Source organism: Petaurus breviceps, unplaced genomic scaffold (genome assembly GCF_028583685.1).
Source record: "Petaurus breviceps papuanus isolate PSGF00001 unplaced genomic scaffold, PetGlider_PUasm1.0 174, whole genome shotgun sequence".
NCBI classification, from domain to species: Eukaryota; Metazoa; Chordata; class Mammalia; order Diprotodontia; family Petauridae; genus Petaurus; species Petaurus breviceps.
In genome coordinates, this window is record NW_027185761.1 from 11865260 (window position 1) to 11891734 (window position 26475).

Here is a 26475-nt window from a genome sequence, read left to right on the forward strand (position 1 = left end):
GTATATATAAAAAAAAAGCAAATATCACTGAGTGATTCAGCAGTCCCATGTTAAGGTATGGTTCATCTGGGTCAGGTGATTTGAATTGCCAAACACAACTAATTGTTCTCTTACTATCCTCCTTACTTATCTTGGGTACCAGCTCCCTGTTTGTCATTCCAGTTCTGACATTTCCAATGCAAAAGGCCATTCTTAACAGAAGAAACAGAAGGGAAATAAGAACTGAGCAGCATTAGCTACTGTCCTGTCTAGCATGGGCAAAATTCCTGCTCCTTCTTTGAACTTCCCTTTATTCTCACTTGAGCTAAAATAGAAACAAAAATCAAGGCCCCTTTTTTGTCTTTAGTTTCCTTCAGTGGCCTCAGTTCATTCTCTGTGGTGGCACCCCGGACATGATTTTGACAATAGCACAGTTGGCTCTCATTCGTCTTTTATTCCCTACCTTTGCTGCCATTTTAAATACATACATACATACATACACACACACACACACACATATGAGTTGGTAAATACTTCTCCCTAGATCATACCACCTTGGAAGAACTGAAAACTTACAGGTCCCTAGAAGTATCTATGAAAACAGCTGCACAAAACCCCTGAAGATCAGGACAGTGTACCCTCTGCAGTATAGGTAGAGTCCTACTTTAACAAAGAGCTAGAAGTCGAGAAATAGGCTGGGAAAATGAGCAAACAACAGGAAAAAAAAATCTGACCATAGAAAGTTAAATATGGTGAAAAGGAAGATCAAAACACACACTCAAAAGAAGATAAAATCAAAGCTCCTACGTTCAAAGCCTCTAAAAAATATGAATTTGTCTCAGGCCATGGAAGAATTCAAAAAGGATTTTGAAAATCAAGTAAGAGAGGTAGATAAAAAATTGGAAAGAGAAGGGAGAGTGATGCAAGAAAATCATGAGAAATGAGTCAACAGCTTGGTAAAGGAGACATGAAAAAATACAGAAGAAAATACTACCTTTAAAAACAGACTAAGTCAAATAGCAAAGGAGGTACAAAAAGCCAGTAAGGAGAAGAATGCCTTAAAAAGCAGTGTTGGCCAAATGGAAAAAAGAGGCACAAAAATTCACTGAAGAAAAATACTCCTTAAAAAGCAGAATTGGTCGGGGTGGCTAGGTGGTATAGTAAATAGAGCACTGGCCCTGGAGTCAGGAGGACCTGAGTTCAAATCTTACCTCAGACATTAACACAAAAACTAGCCATGTGACCTTGGGCAAGTCACTTAACCCCAATTGCCCTACCTTCCCCCACAAAAAAGCAAAAAAAAAAAACCAAAACAGAATTGGTCAAATAGAAAAGGAGATACAAAAACTCACTGGAGAAAATGATTCCTTAAAAATTAGAATTGAACAAATGGAAGCTAATGACTTTATGAGAAATAAAGAAACAATAAAACAAAACCCAAAGAATGAAAAGCATTAGAATGCAATGTGAAATATCTCATTGGTAAAATCAACTGACCTGGAAAATAGATCTAGAAGAAATAATTTTAAAATTATTGGACTACCTGAAAGCAATGATTAAAAAAAGAGCCTAGACATCTTTTGAGAAATTATCAAGGAAAGGTACCCTGATATTCTAGAACCAGAGAGTAAAATAGAAATGGAAAGAATCCAGTGTTCACCTCCTGAAAGAGATTCCAAAATGAAAACTCGCAGGAGTATTATAGCCAAATTCCAGAGCTCTTAGGTCAAGGAGAAAATATTGCAAGCAGCCAGAAAGAAACAAATCAAGTATTGTGGAGCTACAGTCAGGACAACACAAGACGTAGCAGCTTCTACATAAGGCCTGCATATCCTAGAGCAGGTGGTCTGCTTATGGCCCGAATTTTGGGCAACCCATGAAAAACGTAGAGTAAAACATTGTTTGTATGTGGAGGACATCTTTTGGTATGCCACAATCAGCCTGTGGGCTGTAAGCACCTATGGTCTTCCTGACTTTGGGCCCAATGCTCTGTGCACTGTGGCGCCACCTAGCTCCATCTAAACAATACCTAATGGAGAATCAGAGAAAGTGACGAAATTTTTATAACATTTTATGACTTTAAATTATTTTATCAAATGAAAATAGTTGCAAAGCACATTTAATTTGGTAATATTGATGTTTAATATTTTGTTTATAATCTTATTAATCATATGCTTTGTAAACATAAAGCATAAGAAAGATTTTAAAAGGCGAATCAACAGATATTGGAAAAATTTAAATCAAATATACTTATTGTGATTATTAAATAGCCTTGTTTTCAGCATTATGTTGCATATCTTAAAAAATTTATGTACAATAGCATAAAGAACTAATAAATGCAGAAAGTTTTTGTATTTATTTAGTATTTTATTTTTCTTCAGTTACACATAAAAACAATTTTTAACATTTTAAAATTTTGAGTTCTAAATTCTCTCCTTTCCTCCCTCCCTACCCCAGTCATTGAGAATGCAAGCAATTTGATATAGGTTATACATGTGTAGTTATGAAAACCATTTCTATAATAGTCATGTTGTAAAAGAAAACAGACAAAAAATGCAAGAAAAATTTTAAAAGTTAAAAAGTATATATCAATCTGTATTCAGACACCATCAGTTATTTCTCTGGGGATAGATAGCATTTTTCATCATAAGTCCTTCAGAGTTGTCTTAGATCATTGTATTGCTGAGAACAGCTAAATCATTCACAGCTGATCATCTTGCAATATTGCAGTTACTTTGTACACAGTACATTTCACTTTTCATCAGCCCATGCAAGTCTTTCCAGATTTTTTCCTGAGAGCATTCTGCTCATCATTTCTTATAGTACAATAGTATTCCACCATAATCACATCACAACTTGTTCATCCATTCCCCAATTGATGGGCATCCCCTCAATTTCTATTTCTTTGCCCCCAGAAAAGAGCTTTTATATATATATATATATATACATATATATACACACACACATACATATATATACACACACACATACATACATATGTATTTATACATATAGGCCCTTTTCCCTTTTGTTTTTTGTTCTTTTTAGTTACAGACCTAGCAGCATTATTACTAGGTCATAGGGTATGAAATGCAGAAAGTTTTAAAAAATATTCTTTTCAGACCAAAACAGAGCAAAAAATGCAATCAGAAAAAATATGAGCAAATGATGCAGACTTAAATGGAGAATAAAAAATTATAGAAGCAACACATAATTTACTAGAGAATAATAATAGGCAAAATAATAATAGACAACATACCAAAATTTATGAGATGTGGCTAAAGCACCTTAGAAATTCACTTGAAACAGTTTTTATAACTAGATAGCCAACAAGTTGAGTGATTTGATAACACCTAAACAAAAAAAGTAAACACTTTAGAAATCAATTGAGAGAGAAGAGAAAAAGAGAAGGGGGGAGGACAAAGAGGGCCAAAGAGGATAGGGGAGAAAGAGAGAGAAAGCAAATTTCTAAAATAAAAAATGAGAACACTCCCAATGATTTTTATTATTATTTTTTTTTTTGCTTTTGGAGGGCAATTGGTGTTAAGTGACTTGCCCAAAGTCACACGGCTAGTAAATGTAAGTGTCAGAGGCCAGATTTGAACTCAAGTCCTCCTGATTCCAGGACTGGTGCTCTATTCACTGTGCCACCTAGCCACCCCATGAATTTTTTAAATGAAGAAAAATATGAGGATAACCAAAGTTCTTATATCTAATTATATGTTCAACATACTAAACACTTAAATGAAATGAGTGAATATTTGCAAACATTAAAAATCCCAAGATTTAAAAAACTGGAAGTAAAGAGCCTAAAAAAAATCTCAGAAAGCAAAATTGCACAAGATATAAAAAGTCCAAAGGAAAAAAAAACTCAAGATCCACATGGATTTACAAGTAAATTCTTTCAAATATTTAAACAAAGCAAACCCTCTGCTATATAAACTATTCTCAAAAGTAGAGAAAATTCCTTTCCAGACTTCTTTTTTGAGACAAATATGGCCCTTATACATAAACTAGCAGTGAGTAAAGCAGAGAAAGAAAATTAGAGATGAATCTTGATGCAGAATTTTGAATAAAATTTTAACAAAAGATGCTACAGCAATGCATCAAAAAACTATTCATTATGATTAATTTACAGTTATACTAAGAATGAAAGAATGGTTTAGCATTGTAACAAATACTAACTTAAGTGATCATATTAATAGTAAGAAAAAAATCATAAGAGCTTTTCAGCAGATGCAGAATAAGCCTTCAATAGAACACAACTCTAATTTGTTTTTTATAAACAGTAAAGGTCATGACTAGGAATAAAAAGACCCTTCCTTAAAATGAACTGAATCATTTACCTAAAGCCAGTTGTGATCAAGAAACTATGAAGACTTTCCCAGGAAGACTGGGATAAAAAAAAATGTCTACTGTCTTCACTATATATTTTTTTACATAGTACTAGAAATGTAAATGTAGTAATAAAAAGGGTATTATCACAAAGGTAGCAAAATTATAGTGATATGATTGTTCAGAAAACTCTAGAGAATAAACAAAAAATATAAAAATATTAGCTTAGGAAGTTAGCGGGATACAAAATAAATATACAAAAATTAACAACATTTCCCTAAGTGATTAATAAAGATGATGAAAAAGAGAACCTTTTGAAATGAAATCCGTGCATTTTTGGAAAATTAACCTACCAAGACACACCCACAACTTATGTAATACAACTAATTTTTTCATAGAAATAAAGGAAGACTAATAATTGGAGATACATTCAGTGTTCATGGCTGAGCCAGACACACTTAATAAAAATAATGATACTAGCTTTCTCTTCAGTTGTCTGTAAGATGCTTGGTTCTTCTTCAGAAGCTAAGCCCAAGTTGGGGTGAACCCTCACTTCAGCCAGTGACTACCACCACTGCCAACAAGTCTCTCCTCTTCCATCTGCTGAAATGGCAGTCTCCAAGCTTGCTTGCATCTACTCTGCCCTCATCCTTCTCGAAGATGAGGTTATAGTCATGGAGGATAAAATCAATGCCCTCATTAAAGCATCAGGTGTAATTGTTGAACCATTCTGACCTGGATTATTTGCAATGACCCTGTCCAATGTAAACATTGCAAGTCTCATCTGCAATGTAGAAGGAGTTGGTGGACCTGCCCCAGCAGCTGGAAGGGCTGTTCCTGCTAGCACAAACTGCCCCAGCTGAGAAGAAAGAGGAAGCAAAAAAAGAAGAATCTGAAGAGTCCCATGATGACATAGGCTTTGGTCTGTTTGACTAAATATTTTTTGTAACATTAAATAAAAAGCTTAACTCAACTAAAAAAAATGATACTATCCACATTGTTCTGCAGATTTAGTGCAATGCCAATTAAATTACCAGACACTTTATAAAAGATTACTTTTAAAAAAGATAAATCAATAACAAATTCCTATGGAAGAAAATATAAGCAAATTCTAAAAGTAATAATAAAAAGAGGGCTTGAAATTACTAGATCTTGAAAAATATTACAGAACTTCCTACCAAGATAGTTTCCTGAATGGAAGGAGATGGCCCAGTTATCACATACCTAGTCCAGCCAAAGAAATCTACAAGGACAATATCTATGTATACACAACGTATAGATTAATCTTCCTTTTAGAGAATAAGTTTAAGGGGCTGGAGGATTGCCCCTCAACCCTCCAAATTACCAGTAAGAATGCAAAGTTCTTTGAAAGTGTTTAAAGTGCTTCAAGGAGAAAACAAAAAAGAAAAAAAATTTTGAAAAGTCAAAAGAGAATCCTAACCTACACCAGAGTTTTAGAGGGAAAGATGTGATAAAGGAGGGAAGGAAAACCACTTAACACTTGAATATAAAGTCACACATAAGCAACTATACCTATAGAGTTCTGTAGGTTCTATTGGGGAGTTAAATCTTTGGAGAAAGAAGCAATTTCTTGTGTTCTAATAATAATGGAGATGCACAGGTCTTGTCAGAGCAAAGCCATCCATGTTGGGAATAATCATTTATTTGGTGATTTATGTGAAGATAAATTATAATGTCAAAAGGAACCTAATAAAAGTAGTATTGCTAAAGGCATAATGGATACAATAATGAACTTGGGGTTAGGAGGACCTGGGATTCAAATCCTGTTTCTGATGCTTGCTAATTGTATGACCACAGACAAGTGAGTCTCAGTTACCTCACTGGTAAAATGGATGTGTACTATCTTGATACTTCATAGCGTTTGTTGTGAGGCTTGAATAAGACATGATAGGTGTTTTGCAAAGCTAAAATTGCTGAATTTATGACCAGCTTGTCAGGCTGAATGGAAGCAGATTACTGAGCTCCCACATGCCTGTTCAGGAAAAACTTAAAAAACAAACCAGATCAAATAATGATGAAGTACAATGAGAAACTACAGTAAGTGAATTTCTCATTCCCCCAGGATTACACAAAAAGCTAGCCAGAAGCTCATCAACTGTAAGAAAGGGGCCATCAGCAAAGCCAGATCCAGAGCACCAGCCTCTCAACCAGACCATGGTGGACCACAAGCAAAAAAGGTGAAGAACCCCCCATGAAAGCCCCTGGGTTTAACTCACAGATGTTCTTGAAGATCCAGCATTCTGAACCTCAGAGATCCAGGGGAGTCAAATGCAAGGAGGTAGAAGTCAGTTTAGGGAACCCAGGTGACCCAGCATGATTGTTCCAACCAAAAACACAACAGGGGGTGGAGCCTGACTGGCACGAAGCCCCAATTCAGGAACTAAAGCTGAAGAGATGAATAAATCAAAGAAAACCCTGACAAGTATAAAAAAATATTGTATATAGATGCCTAAAAGCTCATCCTAGAGGGAGAAAATAGCTCCATTAACACTTGCAAAGCAGACTCTCAAAGGAAACAATTGATTTTGTGTTTTTTTATTAACAAACATTTATTCCCTCTGCCTCTCATATCTTCTTTTCCAGTTAAACAAAAAAAAAACATTTAAAAATTTTTCTTAAAATGCTTATAACAAATATACATACTCAAGCAAAGCAAATTCTCTCATTGGCCATGCCCCAAAATGTGTCTCATTCTAATCTGAGTCATTTGGTCTCTGTGGAGAAGTGGCAGCATGCTTCATCTTCAGGCCTCAGGAATTGTGACTTCTTGTTGAATTGGTCACAGTTCTAAAGTCTTTCCAAGTTGTTTTTCTTTTTAGTGTTGTCATTGTACATAATTGTTCACCTCATTCTGCTCATGTCCCTCTGCTTCATTTCATACAGATCTTCCCAATTTTCTCAGAAACTGTCTATGGTGCAATGATATCCCATTACATTCTTTGTTTAGTAATTCCCTAGTGGGCATCTGAAACTCAACATGTTTCTCCCAATCTTTTCCCTCTTTTGACTAATTCTGTCCCAATTCTTTTCCCAGGCACCCGTGTCACAACCTCAGTGCCATCCTTGATTCGTGTCTCACACTCAATCCACAAATGCAGTCTGTGGCCAAGCCCTTTCATTTCTACCTCAGCAGCATCTCTTTTCTTCAGTCACAGTGTTCACTCTGGTAGAGGCCTTCATCACCTCACACCTGGACCATTAAAATAGCCTTCCTGTTGGTTCCTACTTCAAGTCTCTCCCCATTCGGGTCAGTCTTCCACTCATCTGCCAAAGTAATTTCCCTAATGCACAGGTCTGACCATGTCATCTCCATATTTAATAAACTCCAGTGACCCCCTCTTACCTCCAGGACCAAATAGAAACTCCTATGTTCTGCATTTAAAGCCCTTCACAACTTGATCCCTTCTTACCTTTCTTATCTTCTTATATTTTACCTCCCTTCAGGCATTCGGTGACTCAGTTCACAGTAGTTCTCACATGACACTCCAGTTCCTGACTCCATTCCTGTTCACTGGCTGTCCCTCATGTTTCCTGGCTTCCTTCAACACTCAGCTCAAATCCCACTTTCTACAGAAAGCCTTTCCCAGTTGCCCCAACTGCTAGTGCCTTTCCTCTGAGGCTACCTTCCATTTTCAGTGTTCAAATCTTACGCATTGAGAGTTATTTGTGCCTTTTCTTCCCCATTAGAATGTGATCACACTCAGGTTTGCAAAACACTACAGTTGTTATCTCATTTGATCTTCATAACTACTATGAGAGATAAATGCTATTGTTACCCCCATTGTACAGATGGGAAGACTGAAGCAGACAGCTGTTAAATGCGTTGGTCAGATTCACCCAGCTGTAGATGCCTAAGACCGAATATGACCTCAGGTCATCCTGACCCCAGGTCTGTCTCCATTGTACCACCTACCGACCTCCAGGCAACATGCTTTCTTTGTATTCCCAGCACTTAGTATAGCTGTTCTTTATAATTCTAGAACACTCACTTTTGATTTTTTCTATTTGCATGGCTATTCACATTGTTGTAATTATTGTGTATGCCGTTTTCTTGACTCTGTTCAGTCTGAGTCAGTTCCTGCAGATCTTTTTATGAATGTTATTCATCATATTCATCATTTCTTATAGCACAGGATATTCCATTATTTTTATTCCTGATCTTATTGGAAATTCTAGCATTTCTCCATTATAGATAAATGTGGGCTGCTGATTTTAGATAGATACTATTTATCCTATTAAGGAAACATTAATTTATTCCTATACTTAGTGTTGTTGGTTTTTTTTTTCATGAAGAGGTATTGTATTTTGTCAAAAACTTTTTTTAGATCTATTGATAGAATTTTTTTTTTCTATTTTTATTAATAATATAGACTATTATGTTTAGGTTTAGTTAACCAACACTGTATTCCCAGTATAAAATAAACTTGGTCATTATATAGAATCTTTTTGATATGTTGATGTGGCTTCCTTGCTAATATTTTATTTTAAAATTTTGTGTCAATCTTCATTAGGGATAATAGTATACAGCTTTCTTTCTCTGCTTTGTGTCTGTCCAGTTTGAGAATAATGCCATATTTGCTTCATAGAAGAAATTTTCTAGAATCCCTTTTTCTACTTTTCCAAACAATTTGTGTGATATTGGAATTAATTGTTTAATCAGTATTTGATAGAATTTTCGTGTAAGTCCATCTGGTCTTTGGGGAGAGGGTTAAATTTTCTTTGAAAGATCAATTTCTTTTTCTGATATGGGTCATTTACATTTTCTGTTTCACATGCTGTTAATGTAGGTATTTTGTATTTTTGTAAATATTCATTCACTTTGTTCTAAGATTTTGGCAAAACAGTTTTTAATAATTTATTTCTTTATGTACTGTGAATTATTTTTTTCATTTTTGATATTAGAAAGTAGATTTTCCATTTTAAATTATTTTAACTAATTATTTCTTATTTTTAAAAAAGCACTTCCTAATTTTATTTATCGAAGGAATGAATTTTTTTTATTTTCAATTTTGTTTTTTTATCTTCTTCCATTTTCAGAATTTCTATTTTTGTTTTTAAGTTTGGGGAGGAGAGCTGATTTTGTTATTGTTGTTGTTGTTACATTCACAATTCATTGATCTGTTCTTTCTCTTTTGTTGACAAAAGTGTTTAGAGATTCAAATTTTCCCGAGGACTGCTTTGGCTACATCCTAAAAATTTTGGTATGTTGCTTCATTGTTTTCATTTTCTTTGATGAAATTGTTTATTATTTCTATAATTTGCTCTCTGAGTCACCGGATTTTTAGGATCAGATTATTTAATATTCCCAAATTTTAATCCTTTCTTCAGATGCCCCCCTTTTTTTGGTTTACACATTAAGAGTCCATCATGTCTGATTACATTTGATGATAACATCAGCTGATGGAAGGAATTTCATCTTCCCTCTTTTATAGTAACAAAAATGTATTTATACTGCAATACTTTGATGGGTCTTTGATCTCATTGATATGAGTACTCCTTCCAGTGGCAAAGATTGCAACCTGAGGATGTTTCACATTCTTTGTGAATCTTGTCCATGCCTTCCTATAAATCCTTCATAAGAGAGCTACCTGAATATACTAGAAGTCTTCCTCTGTCCTCAATCAATCAACAAGCATTTATTAAGTCTACTTGTAACAGGCATTGTGTTAGGTACTACATTTTCTAGCTGCCAGTGTGATATTCACATTGTCAGTCCATTGTCCCTCCCTCTAGTCCTATAAATCACTCACCTCCTTTTCTGATGATACATTGACTAGATGGTAATCTTTATGCTATTTCCTGCATTCAGTTTATCATGGGCAATATGCTATAACTTACACTCAGTGTGCATCTCTTTAGACCATCCACAGTTTTGATTTTCAGAGAATATGGTATACAAGAAACATTTTCAGCCATGTAGCATCACTAGAAGAATATTACTCTTTTTAAAAATAGGTTTTTGTGTTGGGGTAAAGATTGAGGTCATTGGAACATTTACAAAATGCAGTATAGCTCATTGTCTTCTTCCAAGTCAGTTGTATCCCTCATCAATGACTGTCCAAGGTATATATGATAACAAATTAATTCAGTGCACTGCCCATGTAACTGAATGTCACATTTTAAATCTTGGCACACTATGTACGATCCATGGACCAAAGCCAACGTACTGCTTGTTTTTGTACCACCCAGGAGCTAAGAATTTTTTAAAACATTTCTTAATGTTTAAAAAAAATAATACTATATCATGACACATGAAAATATATTAAATTCCAATTTTAGTGTTCATGAAGTTTTATTGGAACACAACTACACTCGTTCATTGATATATTCTGTGGCTTCTTTCATGCTCCAATGACAGAGATGAGTAACTGCATCTGAAATAGTGAATGGTTCCCTCCTCCCTGCATACTGTGGCTTAGTGTGCTACAAAATGGTAGTGATGTCATAGAATTCAACAATGTTTAGAGGGCCACATATGTTCCCATACTGTGATGGTTTATTTTATTTTTTTATTACCAGTGCATCAAAAGAAAAAGTGGAAAAATGTCTTATGATTTTCTGAGCTAAGGGCCAAGATTGAAAATTTTCTGAACAAGAAGAACCACCCTCAACCACTATTATTAAGAACACCTAACCGCTTTTGAAATTAACTTTTGTTGATCTGATAATGTGTCTTAATGAACAGCACTTTTATGCAAAATTTATACTGAGGCAAAGTCAATTCAACAACTAATATTGTTTCAATCACAAGTGATATATTCTTATGCACTTCCCTTGCTGTCACAAATTAAAACAAGAAGCAAGATCTCCATTCCCACACAAATTTGCAGCAGAGATATTTTCTGACCTCAAACACTAGTTCTGATAGCATTTTTCAGACCTTGAAATGTCCATATTTCTATATTTCACAATCCACTGAACTGTGCAACTGGGGAGCTCCCACCTAACCTTTAATTAGAAGTATATACAACATGTAATAACATGCTAAAAGACAGATATTGAGAAAAATCTAACTAAATTCTATAAATGTCACTAAGTGATGAATATACTCAGTTAAAATCACGTGCTCATGTAGTGATATCAGTATTTGGTAGTACCCATCTCTGTGAAATGACATTTTCAAAGATTAAATACATATAATTTCATCATAGATCAGTATTAACAGATGAACATTTGCGATTGATTTTGATAATAAGGAACACTAACTTTGAATCACAATTAAGTGAAAGGTGATTTCCCCCAAAAAGAATTCCATTCTTCTCACCAGAGACCTGTATCATAAAAAATTGAACTCTATTATTATTATATTTTGAATTTCATCCATAAAATTTTGTGGAAATTTGTTTTCTCTCCTTTTATAAACAGATACATAATATCAGATATTTTATCTCTTAGATCAAAAGCCTAAAATATCTATTTGACCCTTTACAGAAAGGATCCCTGCACTAGATAATAGGCATTCTTCATCCTTTTGGGTTTTGTGTGTTAACTGTTAGGTTAATCTTATTTGAATAGTTATGGGCATGGTATTCAGGGGCTTAACAAATCAGCAAAATATTGTTTTGCATTATTACAAAGAGCTGAAAATTTTGTAGGTGCCCACTGGTGAAAAGCTGAACTGGAATATAAATGGAGTACAATGTTATTAGGTGCTAAGAAATGACAAATATGAAAAAAATGTTTTTAATGTGGAAAGATTAAATTGATGCTTAGTAAAGAAAGCAGAACCAGAAGAACAATATACACAACTAGAATGACCTAATGAATAATCACCAATCTTGGTCCTGGAGAAGAGATCATCAAAAATTCCTCCTTTCTTTCATTAGAGGGGGAGGTAGGGACAAAGGGTGTAGAACATCACATATGGTGTCAAGAACAAAAAAATAAGGAGTTATTGATATCTACAAATAATCAAAAACCTTTGTTAATCAACACTTGCCTCCCCCTCCATCCAACAATTACAAAAATATATGTAGTCGGGGTGGCCAGGTAGCTCAGCGAGTAAGAGCACTGGCCCCAGTGTCGAGATGACCTGGGGATCGAATCCAGGCTCAGATACTTAGCACCCACCCAGAAATAACTGGCCGTGTAACCTTCAGTAAGTTACTTAAGGCTAATTGCTTTAAAAAAAAAAGTAATATACATATATATATATATATAAAACTCTGACTCATTTGAATGTCAACTGGTCATTGTTCTTTCTCTCCAATAAAAGTTCTGAGAACTGAAAAATTTCTCTTGGTCCCAAACAAGGTCTTCCAGGGGAGGCTTGTGAAAGATGAAATGACTGAATAAACAAAGGTTTGAGCTTCCAAACATTTTTATTTATTAAGCAATGCATGCCTATTACCCAACAAATCTGGACCAGTAGCTTTCCTTGACTTTGACACTGAACCCTAAATACAGGGGAAGACAGATTTTTATAAATTAAAAACAATATTAAAGATGATAAAATAAAACTAATAAATTAAAAGGAAACAATTAGCCAGGATGTATTAAGTAATCTCATTTCTAGTTGGAGGAAAGATTAGGGAATTTCCAAATTGGGAGGGGGAGAACAAACAGGTGGAATTCCCTGAAATCAGAAAAAGAGGTGTCTCCCTCTCTCCAAGTGTCTGTAAACAATCAAAGGATTATGGAAACAATAACTTAACAATATGGGGCCAGTTTTCAGATAAGACATATTGGTTGCTTGAGATGTACAATTGTGAGAAAACTCCTTGCCTCAGTCTTTGGACCTGACTGAGCTTCTGGTAAGCATAAACATGGTCCTTCATTAAGGGTCTCTAAGCTGCAGGTAGATGTGGTCCAGCTTCCTGGACACTCAGAATTAGGTTCAAACATTACAATAAGGTTTCTTCCCAGTTCCCACAACTGACTAAAGTTTTCGCACAGGATGGAAGTTGGACTAAACTCATAATAGGAAAAAAGGAACTGAGTTAGCTCCAGAATAAAGTCACAAGATGGAGACAATGGGGTTCACTGAACTGTCACCATTAACCATTTTCTGCCCTAATCCCTTCAGTTCCCTCAGGCTAGATGATTGCCAGTTGTCAGAGGTGTGGGCATTCCTTTCCTCCTCAAGGAATTGTTAGACTAGATGGTTCCTTCCAACTTTTAGTGAGAAACAGTGGGAAGAACGCTAGATTTGAAGTCAGAGGAACTGAGTTGTAAGTTCCAAGTCTGATACTAGCAATGTGACCTTGGACAAGTCACTTGATCTCTTTAGGCATGTTTCTTCATCTGTAAAATGAAGGGGTTGGACTCAGATGACTTTTCCAGTTCTAAACCTGAGATCTCATTTGTTCTGTGATATGTGTACTCTTATTATCTGCTGACATTCACACAAAACAGCAGAAAAGACAAATGGTCCTACCTAACCTGAAAACTGAATCAGATTTAGAATTTACTATGGTGTCTTCCTCCCCCTCTTTTCCCTCTTCTCCCTATTAACCTCCTGAATAGCTGAACCAACTTGAACATGGCCAAGGCTTGACTTTCCCTTCAAGAGAAGGGATGGTGTTATATGCTCCCCTGACTTTGTGTGAAGACTGGAGGTTATTAATGTGGGGCTATAAATCTTTAACTATTTTTCTTTGAAAGTTTGTTTTGCGTGACTGTCTGTATCTATGTCTTTTATGGCCTTCAGCCTTCTTCTCAAGTAGGGGATAACCAGGGGGTGGGATCCTCTTTTGATTGCTAATGAGCTGTTAAATGGTCCCAAATTGAATGAGGAGAGGAACTATTCCAGAAGGAGAGGCTGTAAAGAGGTGAAAGGTACTTTGAGTCTGTTTAAAGCTTATGTGAAAGAATCAGATAATAAGAGAAAATTAAAGCTGCAAAGAACTTCAGCCATCATTTTACAGATGTGGAAACTGAGGCCCAGGGAGGTTAAATAATTTGCCCAAGGTTACATAGCACAGAAATAACAGACTTGGAATTCAAACCCAGGTCCTCTGACTCCAAAAACAAGATTCTTTTCACTATACCATGTTGCTCTTATGCTCACAAAAAGAAAAATGGAAAAGGCTTTTAAATGTACCCTACCTCTGTGATTTGGGACAATCCTTCCTCAGGAGTGAAGAATGTAATTTTTATTCCTCCTCCAGTCTTGGATCCTATCCCTTTGCCCTGTGTTAAAAGAATCACAGGATTTAGTTTGAATACAACCCCCTAATTTTATAGGGTAGGAAACCGAGGCTTGGAGTCTCTTACCCAAGGTTACATGTTAAGTAGCAGAATTGGATCTTCAGAATTGGATAAAGTCATTGCTTTTTCTAATTATTGGACACCACTTTCATGTGTATCTTTATATGTACTCAAGTCAGGTTTCTGAACATGGAAAATTTCTAGAGTAGAATTATAGGGTCAAACTTTCCCGTATAGACAAGAGCCAGTGGTGTGCTTAGTCCTATTTAAAAAACAACCTTAGAGAAGGATTTGAGGCTCAATTGAGTGGCATTGTAGGGCTTCTTAGCTGTGCTTTTAACTGTTGCTAATTAACCAGTTGCCTAGAGCTCTATCTTATTGAGCCTGGAAGAGAATGATGGATAACAGAGCTTAGCTCTAAATAAACCTAACAACTCAACCACCAGTACTTCTGCCATTTCACCCAGAGCAAGACCAGCCATGTGTCCAGAAAGGCTTGAGGGACACTTGTTAGGTCCCATCTGGGTCAAAGGGCCTCCCTTCTCCCCCTTTCTCTTAATTGCTGTAAATTCCCCACCAATTGAGACATTCCTCTGAATAGTGGGCTCCTGTTAAAATGTGTAAATATTAATAGTCATTGCCACGGCTCTAATCTTCTCTTATTTGCAGATTAACAGGGACTAGTTTATAAATCTGTTAATTGTTTTGCCTAAAAGAGCCTCTTAAGAGGACAAGGAAGGACAGACAGGGAGATGACACTGGGGATAGGGGAAGGCTGAAAGCATGTTTGTGATGGAGAGTGGGCCCGATGAGGTGGTGCAATAGGAAGGATGGGTGGCAGAAAACTGCCAGGCTAGGAGGCCAAGGTCCAGTGAGTGGGGAAGAGAACTAGACCCTTTTAGCAGAATACATCTTGCCCTATTGATCTTCTCAGGCCTCGGAGAAAGCCCTCTGAATTACACAGACTCTGTCATATTAGGATCATAGATGTAGAACTGGAAGGAACCTGAGAGGCCGTTGACTTCAACTCTCATTTTACACTTGAGAAAACTGAGGCCCAAGGAGGCTAAGGAACTTGTCTTGTTTAAGGTCATGTAAGAGACAGGATTCAAACCCAGGTCCTGTGATTCTATCTGTAGCACATAGCTTGCTGGAAAGACCACAAAGCACAATTAAAGGCATGTGTAGTAAGAACCAAAAGAGAAACTTTCTTTGGCTTTCCCACATCTCAGGGTAGGCACATGCACTTATCACCATGCATTAACTATGGGCAAGTCATTTTCTTTCTGGGCTTCAGTTTCTTCCTTTACAAATTAAGAGGCCTGGACTGGGAGGTAGTATACCTAGCTGTTTACCTACCTCACAGAAGTGTTGTAATGATCAAGTGATGTAATTCATAAAGCACTTTGCAAACTTTAAAAAACACCGTGTAAAGATTAGTTATTATGCTTATCATATACATGCACATCTCAGCTTGTGACTTATGCAGCTATGACCCAGTGTAGGGCCCCTGGCAATTTCATGATGCCTTTAGAGTCCTCAGAAAAGCAGCCTGGTTTGTTGGATATAGACAGGAAAGGGGGAGGAAATAAGCATTAATGTAGAGCCTACTGACAGACACTGGGCTTTCCAAATATCTCATTTGGTCCTCACAACCACCTTGAGAGGCAGATGCTGTTATTATCCTCTTTTTACACATGAAGAAATTGAGGGAATCAGAATTTAAGACACTTGCCCATAGTCACACAGCAAGGATTTATCTGAGGCTGGGTTTGAATTCATGCCTTCCTGACTTCAGGCCCAGCACTCTTTGCATGGCTTAGAGAATTAGCCTTAGAATTAGGAAAGCTTATTCAAATCTTGCCTATAATATACTCGCTGTGAGACCCAAGAAAATTATTTAACTTCTTAATTAATAAGTGTCAATCTATACCTGTTCATTGGCTTCTATGTGCCAGGGATGATGCTAAGGATACAAATGTAATGAACAATCCCTACTCAGTAGAAGCTTATACTCCAGTGGAGGAGACAAATGCAGAGAAAACTATATAAACATAAGATGAATCGATACAAATTTATACAAAGTAGTTTGGGGACCACGAGTTGTTGGGGGAATCTGGAATGGCTTCATTCAGTAGTACTTGAGCTGAATCTTTTGTTTTTAAAAATTAGTATTTTTTTTTTTTTGGCTTTTTGGGAGGGGAAAGGCAGGGCAATTGGGGTTAAGTGACTTGCCCAAGGTCACACATCTAGTAAGTGTTAAGTGTCTGAGGCCGGATTTGAACTCAGGTCCTCCAGACTCCAGGGGCGGTACTCTATTCACTGTGCCACCTAGCCGCCCGCCCCTTATTTTTTCAATTAACAAAAATCTATGTTCTCTCCCTTACACTTCCCCTATCCCATTGGAAAAGAAAAAAAAAATAACCCTTGTAACAAACACAGTCAAGAAAAAACAAATTTCCACAATGAGCATGGCCAAGATACACGTCTCATTCCTTCCTCATCAGGTGGTGGATACCATGCTTTGTGATCCATCACTTGGAGTGAAAGGTCATCGAATTGTCATTGTTCTTAAGTCTTTCAAAGTTGTTTGTCTGTATTAGTACTTGGGCTGAATCTTAATGGAAGAGAAGAACTCTTATGAGGTAGAGATAAATAGAGAAGACTTTGCAGACATGTGCTATGGCCAGTGTAAAGGCAGGGTTGATAGGAGATTTGTGGGGTATTGGGAGTGGGAGGTGAGGAACTTGTTTGGTCTGATCATGGACAGCTAGGTGGCGCCATAGTGCACACTGTTTGGCCTGGGGTCAGGAAGACCTGAGTTCAAATATGGCCTCAGACACTAGCTTGTGACTCTGGGCAAGTCACTTTTCTGTTGCTCTCAATTTCTTTATTTGTAAAATGGGGGTAATAACAGTACTTGCTTCTCTGTTAAGTGTGGTGAAGATAAAATAAGATCATTGTGAAATGCTTAGCACAGTGCCTGGAACATAGTGTTACATAAATGTTAACTATAATAATTATTATTATAGAGTACAAAAAGGGGAATAATGACCATTGAGATCAGAAATAATGTTGAGGTTAGGTTATGTTAAGTGCTAAATAGAGCTTATATTTTATCTAGAGGCAATTGGGAACCAAAGAAATTGCTTAAATAGGGGAGTCACATGATCAGATGTGTTTAAGGAAGACTCCTTTTGCTTCAGTGTGTAGGGTAGACTGGAGAGGGAAGAGTGACCTGAGGCAGTGCAATCAGTTGGGGAGCTATTGCAATAGTGTAGGCATGAAGTAAGTGTGCTTGAATAAGGTGTTAGCAGCGTAAGTGGAAATAAGGTGTCCCATGGGACAAAGGCAAGATTGAACAAATGACTGGATGCAGTGTGGAGAGGGAGAACTCTGGAAAAACGCCAAAGGTACAAACCTGGGAGCCTGGGGATACTTAAGAAGAAATAGGGGAAGGTTTACGTGGAAAGGTGAATTTAGTTTTGGACCTGAGTTTAAGATGTTTTGAGTTTGAAATGTTTAGCAGGCAACTGATGATTCTGGACCAAAGGTCAAGGTAGATACTGAGACTGAAAGTCTAGATTTGAGAATCATCTGCATAGCGATGACAGTTAAATGCATGGAAGTTGGTAAGGTTATCTATCCACCCATAGATTATGGAGCAATGATTATTAACCTTTTTAGTATCATGGTCCCGTTTGGCAACTTGGACCTTTTCTCAGAATATTTTCAAATACAGAAAATAAAATACAAAATATTTCAAAAGAAATCAATTATACTAAATTGTACTTATCCAAATATTATTTTTAAAAGTTCACAGACTCCTGATTAAGAACCCCCGATGTTAGGGCGGCTAGGTGGTGCAGTGAATAGAGCACCTGCCCTTGGAGTCAGGAGGACCTGAGTTCAAATTCAGCCTCAGACACTTCACACTTACTAGCCCTGTGACCGTGGGCAAGTCACTTAACCCCAACTGCTCTGCCTTCCCTCCTAAAAAAAAAAAAAACAAAGCCTGATGTAGAGAAAGGAGGGAAAGACCTAAGGCAGAACCTCGGGGAATTTTAGGGGGAAAGATGGAGGAAGAGCCAGAAAGGAGTATGAGACGGAGCAGGTTGAGAGGAAGCCCGCGGGGAGACAAACCCAGAGAGTATGAGGAGGCAAGGGTGGTCTGGTAAATGTTTACCTAAGTGGCTTTCTAGGGGGGGGTGTACCCAAGACCCACTTTTAAGTTAAAGCTGCATTACTAAGATTTTCTCCATCACTTTTTAAAGTGTAGACAATCAACAACGAATAAATCAAGTTCTGATCTGTAGCTGTTGGTTTTCCCAGGTGTAAACGTTCACATTGAAAAAGCACATCCCTGCCAGGAGAAGTTGGTCAACACTGTCACGTTAAGCAGACAGGCCCACCAATACTGGACTCAGCAACGGCCAGATTTAGCGATTAAAAAAGCACTGGTAACTTTAGCGCAGTTTCAGTTTGGGGACCAGGTTGTAAGACTGCGAAAGAGAGGAAGTGGGGGAGCGAATGCCCCCAGCCTTTTCGAGGAATCTGGCCAAGAGAAGAGACATACAGGACGACGGAGGGGCCCGGCAGGGTCTCGACAAGGTTTTTACTCAGCAGTTCCCAAACCCCCAAACTGGAGAGCACGTGCCCCCATGCCGACCGCGCACTTTTCTGAGTCAGATCTCCTGCAGCGAGGAAGCAGAGAGCCCGAGCCCTCCCCGCCTGGCAGGCTGGGTCACTGGGCCACTGCCCACGCTAGGGCCGAGCCACAGTGGCCTTGGGTTTAGTTTTCAGAACTCCGCTCGGCCCGACCTCCCAACCCTCTTCCAGGGCCTCCGGCGACTCGGACGGGGAATCCCTGGCTCGTGGGTGGGCGGTGGAGGCGTGACGACGGCGAGGGAGAGGGCAGGGAAACCTCGGGCTGGAGCAGGAGGAGGAAGCGCTTAAACAGCAATCAACAACGAACGAAGCACACCTCTGCAGAGCCGGAAACACAAAGCCCGAAGCGAGGCAGACCGCAGGTCCGCGGAGCAGCCGCCCGCTCCGACGCCCCGGGAAGGGGGAAGGATGAGGGCTGGAGCGGAGGGAGCGGATCCTTCCACGGCCAGGGGGTGAGGCGACGGCCGCGTCCCGTGCCACCGCCGGCTACACCCGGCGCCCCCTTCCCCCCAGAGCCCCGAGGAAACGCTGGAAAACGTCACCGGCCCCCCGTTCCGTGCGCGCAGCCCGCTCCCACACACGCCAGCCCACGCACAAGGACGCACACCCACGGCCACCCGATGCTTCGTGGGCCGGCGCGGCTCCGAGGCCCCGCCCCGCGAAGCGCACTGAGCGCCGCCGGCGCCGGGCTGGTGACGTCAGAGGTGACGCGAGCGGCTCAGGCCGAAGCTGCCCGGGCCTGTAGGGAAGAGGCCCGGCACTGCCTCCAGCTGGCATTTTCCCGATTCCCAGTTTCCAAACGGGAAGGTGATTCTTCGCCCCCGCCCGAATTCCAAGGGTCCTGTGACGTCGAGTCTCCCCGGGGCCCTGTCAGAGTCCCCGGTCCGGGCCCGTCCAATCCGGAACCAGGCGTCAGTCTCGATCTACCCCTTGTCTCCCTCACCCGGTCCAGGCCTCCCTTCTCGGATCCGTCCTTTCCCGGTCGCCCCAGATAACGCCGTCTGAACCGGGCCTCGCTCTGGAGGCCCGGGCTCGGCCCTGACAAGTTTATGGGGGCCTTTCCCCCTTTGTGCGTATCTTGACCCGGCCAGACCGGCCTTCTGGCCGACTTGGTGCCGAAGGAATAGAGTGAATAGCGAGAGTTAGAGCGCGCCTACGTAAAAGCCGGGGGTGGGGGGGCTTCTCTCAAGTCACTCAGACCAGCCCTGAGGTCCGCATCTCACCTTCTTCAGAACCCTCTTCTCTGGGCCACACACACCCAAAGGATTGTGCAGCCCCAAGGTTGGGGGGCGCCTGGGGTGTCACCGAGTCCAGCACCGTCCAGGAATAAATCTGGCCAGTGCCGTTATCACCCATCACTTCACAGGGAAACCATTTACACTGCCATACACATTGCCCCCCCAAGCCTCCTAAAGGTGGCTGCTGAGGCTTCCCAGCGTGGCCAACCCCCAGAGTACATGTGGATTTATAGGAGAATACATTTGATTGGCCAATTAAAGTAAGTTGATGTTCACGGAGGATGTTTGTTGGGGCACATTTTTTCTTTTAAAATAAGTTTCTTATTGATACTATTTCTTACATCATCATAATATCTCATGTATCCTTTCCCCTTTCTCTCCCCCCATAGCCATCCACATGACAAATGGTATTTTTTAGGAAGGAAAAACAGTCAATACAACTGATCCATAAGTTGAAGAAGTCCAAAAATAGGCAACACGTACCTCCTGTGGACCTTCCACAAATGGGTAGGTTAGGAGTGTTTCCAGGTATTTAAGTTCTATTTGATCTTAATAATTTTGTTTCATTTGTTTTTGATTTATTCATGTGTTGTTTTTTCCATTTACATTGTTGGAATTACTGTGTTTAGTTTTTTTTACTCTGCTTCATTCTACATCAATTCATATAAATCTTTACGTGCTTCTTTGTATTCATTGCACACATCATTTATTACAATGTAGTATTCCATTACATTTATATACTAGTTTGTTTAGCTATTCACCAGTTGATCATAATCTACTTTGTTTCCAATTCTTCGGTAGCACAAAAAAAAAATGCTGCTACAAATATTTTGGAGTATATGGGGACCTTTTTCTTATAGATGACTTTCTTGGAACTGAAGCATAGTAATGAAGTCTCTGGTTTAGGGTGTGGACTTTTTAGTTACTTTACCTACATCATTCGAAATGCTGACACCATTCCACAGCTCTGCCAACAGTGTATTAATGTTCTTATCTTCCCACAACCCCTTCAACATTGACTGTTACCATTATTTTGACATTTTTTTTGTCAATTTTCAGGGTGTATGAGGTAAAACTTCAGAGTTGTTTTGATTAGCACTTCTCTTATTATTAGTGATTTGGTGCATTTTTTTTCGTGTGGTTGTAAATACTTTGCAGTTCTTTTGAGAAATGTTTGTTCATATTCTTTGACTACTGGGGAGTGGCTATTACATACTCACACACATATAATTTATATATCTTGGATACCAAACCCTTATCAGAGAAATTTTACACAAAGATTATTATTTTGCTTTTTTGGAGGGGGGAGCTATAGGGCAATTGGGTTAGTTAAGTGACTTGCCCAAGGTCACACATCTAGTAAGTGTTAAGTGTCTGAGGCTGAATTTGAACTCAGGTCGTCCTGACTCCAGGGCCAGTGCTCTATTCACTGGGCCACCTAGCAGCCCCCAAAGATTCTGGCCCATTCAATTACTTCCCTTATTATCCTAGAGGTACATTAATATGATTTGGGTAGAGCTTTTCAGTTTCAATAATCAATTATTTATTTCATCTTTTGTAATTGTCTTTATCTCTTGTTTCACTGAGACTATATATCTCTTATTCATAGCTGTGAAAGGTACATGATCTGCTTTTCTTCTAGGTTTTTTTTTGCAATATTATTTTTAATATTAAGGTTACATATCTGATAATTTAGAGTTTAGCATGGAATGTGGTATAAGGTGCTGGGTCTATTCCTGGTTTGGGCCAGTCTGCTTTCTAGTTTTCCCAGCAGTTTCTAATCAAATGGGGCAGTTTTCCTTAGGTAACTTATATTTTCTACTTTATCAAACACTGGGTTATTGAGGTGTATTGTTTCTGAATCTCCCTTGTCTAGCCTGTTCCATTGATCTGTCTCTCTGTTCTTTAACCAATACCAGATGGTTTTGATGACTTTTGCTTTATAAATATAGTTTGAAGTCTGGAAGTTTTATTCCTCCATTGTCCATCCTTCCTTTCATAATTTCCCTTGATATTCTAGATCTGTTATCTTTCCAAGTGAATTTTGTTATTATTTTGTCAAGCTCTTTAAGATATCTTCTTGGTAATTCCTTCAGCTATTTAGGTTGTACTTTATTTCTTTAAGCAGTGCTTTGTAATTGAATGTATACAAGTCCTTTGTGTGTTTTGGGAGGTTTAGCCCCAGACATTTTATGTGTTCTGTAGTTATTTAGAATGGGATTTCCCTTTCTATTATTGTTTCTTGTGTTTCATTATTATATTGAGATGCTATTGATTTTTGAGGATATATTTTATAGCCTGAAAATTTGCTAAAGCTAGTAAATGCCTCAATTTAGATCTTGTTGATTCCCCAGAGTGTTCCAAGTAAACCATGATATCATCATCAAATAGGGATAGTTTTATTTCCTCTACTTATATTTATGCCTTTAATTCCTTTCTCTTATCTTATTACTATTGCTTGCATTTCCAGAACTATATCAAATAATAGCGGGGAGAGTGGGCATCCTTGTTTCATTCCTTTATTGTGAAAAGTTCTAGAGTATCTCTGTATATATTTGCTTTTTTGTATTAGATAGATGCTTTTTTGTAATATTAAAAAAGGTCCCTCTATGCCTATATTTTGTAGGGTTGTTTTCTTTTTAAAACATAATAAAAGTGTTGTACTTTGTAAGAAGCCTTTTCTACATATATTGAGATGATCATATGATTTTGGAGGTTTTAGTTTCTTAATTGATTGGTTTCCTAATGTTAAACCATGCTTGCATTCCTGGTATAAATATCACTTGACAATAATTAATATTTCTTGGATAGATCTCTGTAGTCTGTTCTATAGGATTTTGTTTAAAATGCTTGAGTCAGTTCCTTAATGATATTGGCCTATAGTTTTCTTTCTATATTTTATCTTTCCTAGTGTTAAGTATATTTGTCTCATAAAAGGGTTCTGGTAGGGTGCTTTCATTCTAAATTTCTAAGAATAATTTAAGTATGAGTACTAACTGTTTGATAGAATAAAAGTTTGATGGAATTCTCCTGTTCAAGAGTTTTTTTCTTTGATAATTCCTTTACAGCTAAATCTATTTCCATTTCTGTGATTGGGTTATTTAGGATCTCTTTCTGGCCTTCTGATACTTTGGATATTTTGTATTTTTGAAGGCATTTCTTTAGTTCTTTTGTGCTTTCAGTTTTACTAGGCTACAACTGCACAGTAGCTTCTGATTATTCTTTTTATTCTGGTTTTACTGTGATTTAACTTAGTTCATTTGCTATTTTATTGATTTGATTTTCTAACTTTTTAATCAGATAAGCTAAGGGTTTATCAATTTGATTAGTCTTTTCAAAGAGCCTGCTTTTAGAGTCATTTGTCATTTCTGTGTTTATTTATTTTTTTTCATTTTTCAAATGGTTTATTAACTTCTGATTTACATCATTAATTTCCGCCAGATTTTGAGTTACAAATTTTCTCCCTGTTTTTTTCCCTACCTACCACTACAGAATAGCAGTCCCACAGGATATCCCCTCCTCCAGTCTGCTCTCTCCCATATCTTCTCCCATACCCCCTTAGACTTTTCCAGTAGGGCATGGTGGATCTCTATGCCCCATTGCCTGTGTACCTTCTTTCCCAATTACATGTAAGATAGTATTAATAATAATATATATGTATATGTAATTTTAAATATTTTATTTTGAAACTTTGAATTCCAGATTCATTCCCTTCCTCCCTTGTCACCCACCTTTACTGGGAAGATAAACAATTCAGTATAGATTGTACATGTGTAGCTAATGCAAAACATTAACATAGTAGATATATTGTAAAAGACTGACTATATTTCCCTCCCTCCTATCCCACCACCCACTTGTTCCATTCTCTACTTTGATCCCGTCCCTTTTCAAAAGTGAGTGCTTCCAACTTCCCTCCCTCCCAGCCTGCCCTCCCTTCCATCATCCCCCCTCTCATCCCCTTCCACCTACTCTCCTGTAGGGTGAAATACCCTATTTAGTGTGTATTTCATTCCCTCCCCTAGCCAAATTCAGTGAGAATAAGGTTGACCCATTCCCTTTTGCCTTCCCATTCTTCCCCTCCATTGTAACCCTTTACCCTTGCCTCTTCTTTATGAAATAGTTTACCCCATTCTTTCTCTCTCCATATCCTCTCATTATATTCTTCTCTCACCTCTTAATTTCCCCTTTTAAGTATCATCCTGTAATGGAAATGCAAATTTAAAGATCTTCCCTGCCCCTAGGCTAAAGTGCACCAGGAGCCTGGGGTAGGAGGCTTGTTTTTCAGTTCCATGCTTGTAGGGCAATTGGGGTTAAGTGACTTGCCCAAGGTCACACAGTTAATTTTGTGTCTGAGGCTGAATTTGAATTCAGGTCCTCCTGATTCCAGAGCTGGTGCTCTATTCATTGAGCCACCTAGCCGCCCCTGAAGTCTCTGTTTTTTAAATGTGTTGTAAACAGCAAATTGTAGGGCTTTGTTTTCTTCTCCAGTCTGTCACTCTTTTTCATTTTATTGGATTGTTTAATCCATTCACTATTTTTTTCTTTTTGGAGGGCACTTGGGGTTAAGTGACTTGCCTAAGTTCACACGGCTAGTTTTGTGTGTGTGTGTGTGTTAAGTGTCTGAGGCTGGATTTGAACTCAGGTCTCCCTGACTCCAGGGCCATTATTCTATACACTGTGCCACCTAGCTGCTCCTTATCCATTCACTTTTAAAGTTATAAAAGTTAGGTTTATATTTTCTTCCATCTGCCTCTAAAATTGTTTTTTCCCCAAGTAATGATTTCACCCCTTCTATAACAAAACACAGTATTATGTTCTTTCAGAACCCCTGATCCCGTCTTCTCATTTGTAACCCCGTTAAGGTTTTATTTATTAGTTCTTCTGTCTTTATGTAGTTACATATGTTTCTTCCCCCTCTTTTTTCCTCTGTTTTCAAGTAGATTCCCCCTTCCTCTTCTCCCTTTCAACTTGTCCTAGTCATTATCTTTAAATTTTATTCATTTTATTTGTGTACCCCTTTCCAAAAAGCATTTTTCTCACCCTCTTCATTATCCATCTTCTCTTTTTTTTTTTTTTAAGCAATTGGGGTTAAGTAACTTGCTCAAGGTTACACAGCCAGTTATTATTTCTGGGTGTGGTGCTGAGTATCTGAGCCCGGATTTGATCCAGGTCATCCCGACACTGGAGCCGGTGCTCTTACTCGCTGTGCTACCTGGCCGCCCCTATCCATCTTCTCTTTCTGTTTACTCCCTCATGGTCTCATTCATGACCCTTAAAATAATCTGGTCTCTCTCTCTCTTTTCTCTGTATTCTTTGTAAAATCAAAACTTCCAAGATATCCAGTCTAGGCTCTGCCCTCTAGGAGCTTTGTGCCACTGCCTTGTAGGATTTATCCCTTGGATTCCCCTTTTCCTTGTGCCTCACTCTCAGAACAATGGTAATTATTGCAGGTGTCAGAAAGTTCACTGCCCCAGTGTAGGGCACCTCCCCCATCAATCTATAAACTCTTTTTGATGACCTGGAAATTTCCTTTTTACTTCCATGCTCTCCCATTCCTCCAAATGCCAATTGTCCCCAAGGATTCCAGTTCCCTCCTCCCCAGAAGAAGCATACTTTTTAGGCACCAAATCCCCAGACATCCTCCAGTATAAGGTCCTCATTTCCCTTCACCCATAGGAACATTAATTAGTGAAAACTTTTCCTACCTCAAAGTAAGTTCTCCCCCTCCTTTTTAATCTTTCTCTTCTGCTCACCTTCCCCTCATTGCTAGCCTATGATTTGACCCCAACATATCACCCATTTTTCTCTATCATCCTGTGCCCCTACCCTCCTTTTAATGTACTTTCCAGTTATAATGTAGTTCTGCAAAAAAAAAAAAAATCATTCGCCTGTAGGCAGAGTGTTGGCTATAGGTTTGTGTATAATGTCCCCCTGTCCATGTCTTCACTGTTACTTCTACCAGATTTTCAGTTTGACTCCTGTTTCCTTGTATACATTTTGAAAAAAATTTCTTATTGATCTTTCTGTCATAACTGTTGCTACCTGCATTTATTCAATCCTCCTGTGTTTTTGCTGTTTGAGGTGT

General features: G+C 38.4%; 1 long non-coding RNA gene across 1 annotated transcript in view; it reads left to right on the plus strand.

The window, feature by feature from the left end:
* Positions 1 to 19843: 19843 nt before the first annotated feature.
* Positions 19844 to 26475, plus strand: part of LOC138157957 (uncharacterized) — a 46005-nt gene continuing 39373 nt past the window's right edge. Inside the window, exons 1-2 of the long non-coding RNA XR_011167521.1 lie at positions 19844 to 19959; positions 20780 to 20897. This is a non-coding gene — a long non-coding RNA (uncharacterized lncRNA). The remainder of the gene's footprint in view (positions 19960 to 20779; positions 20898 to 26475) is intronic.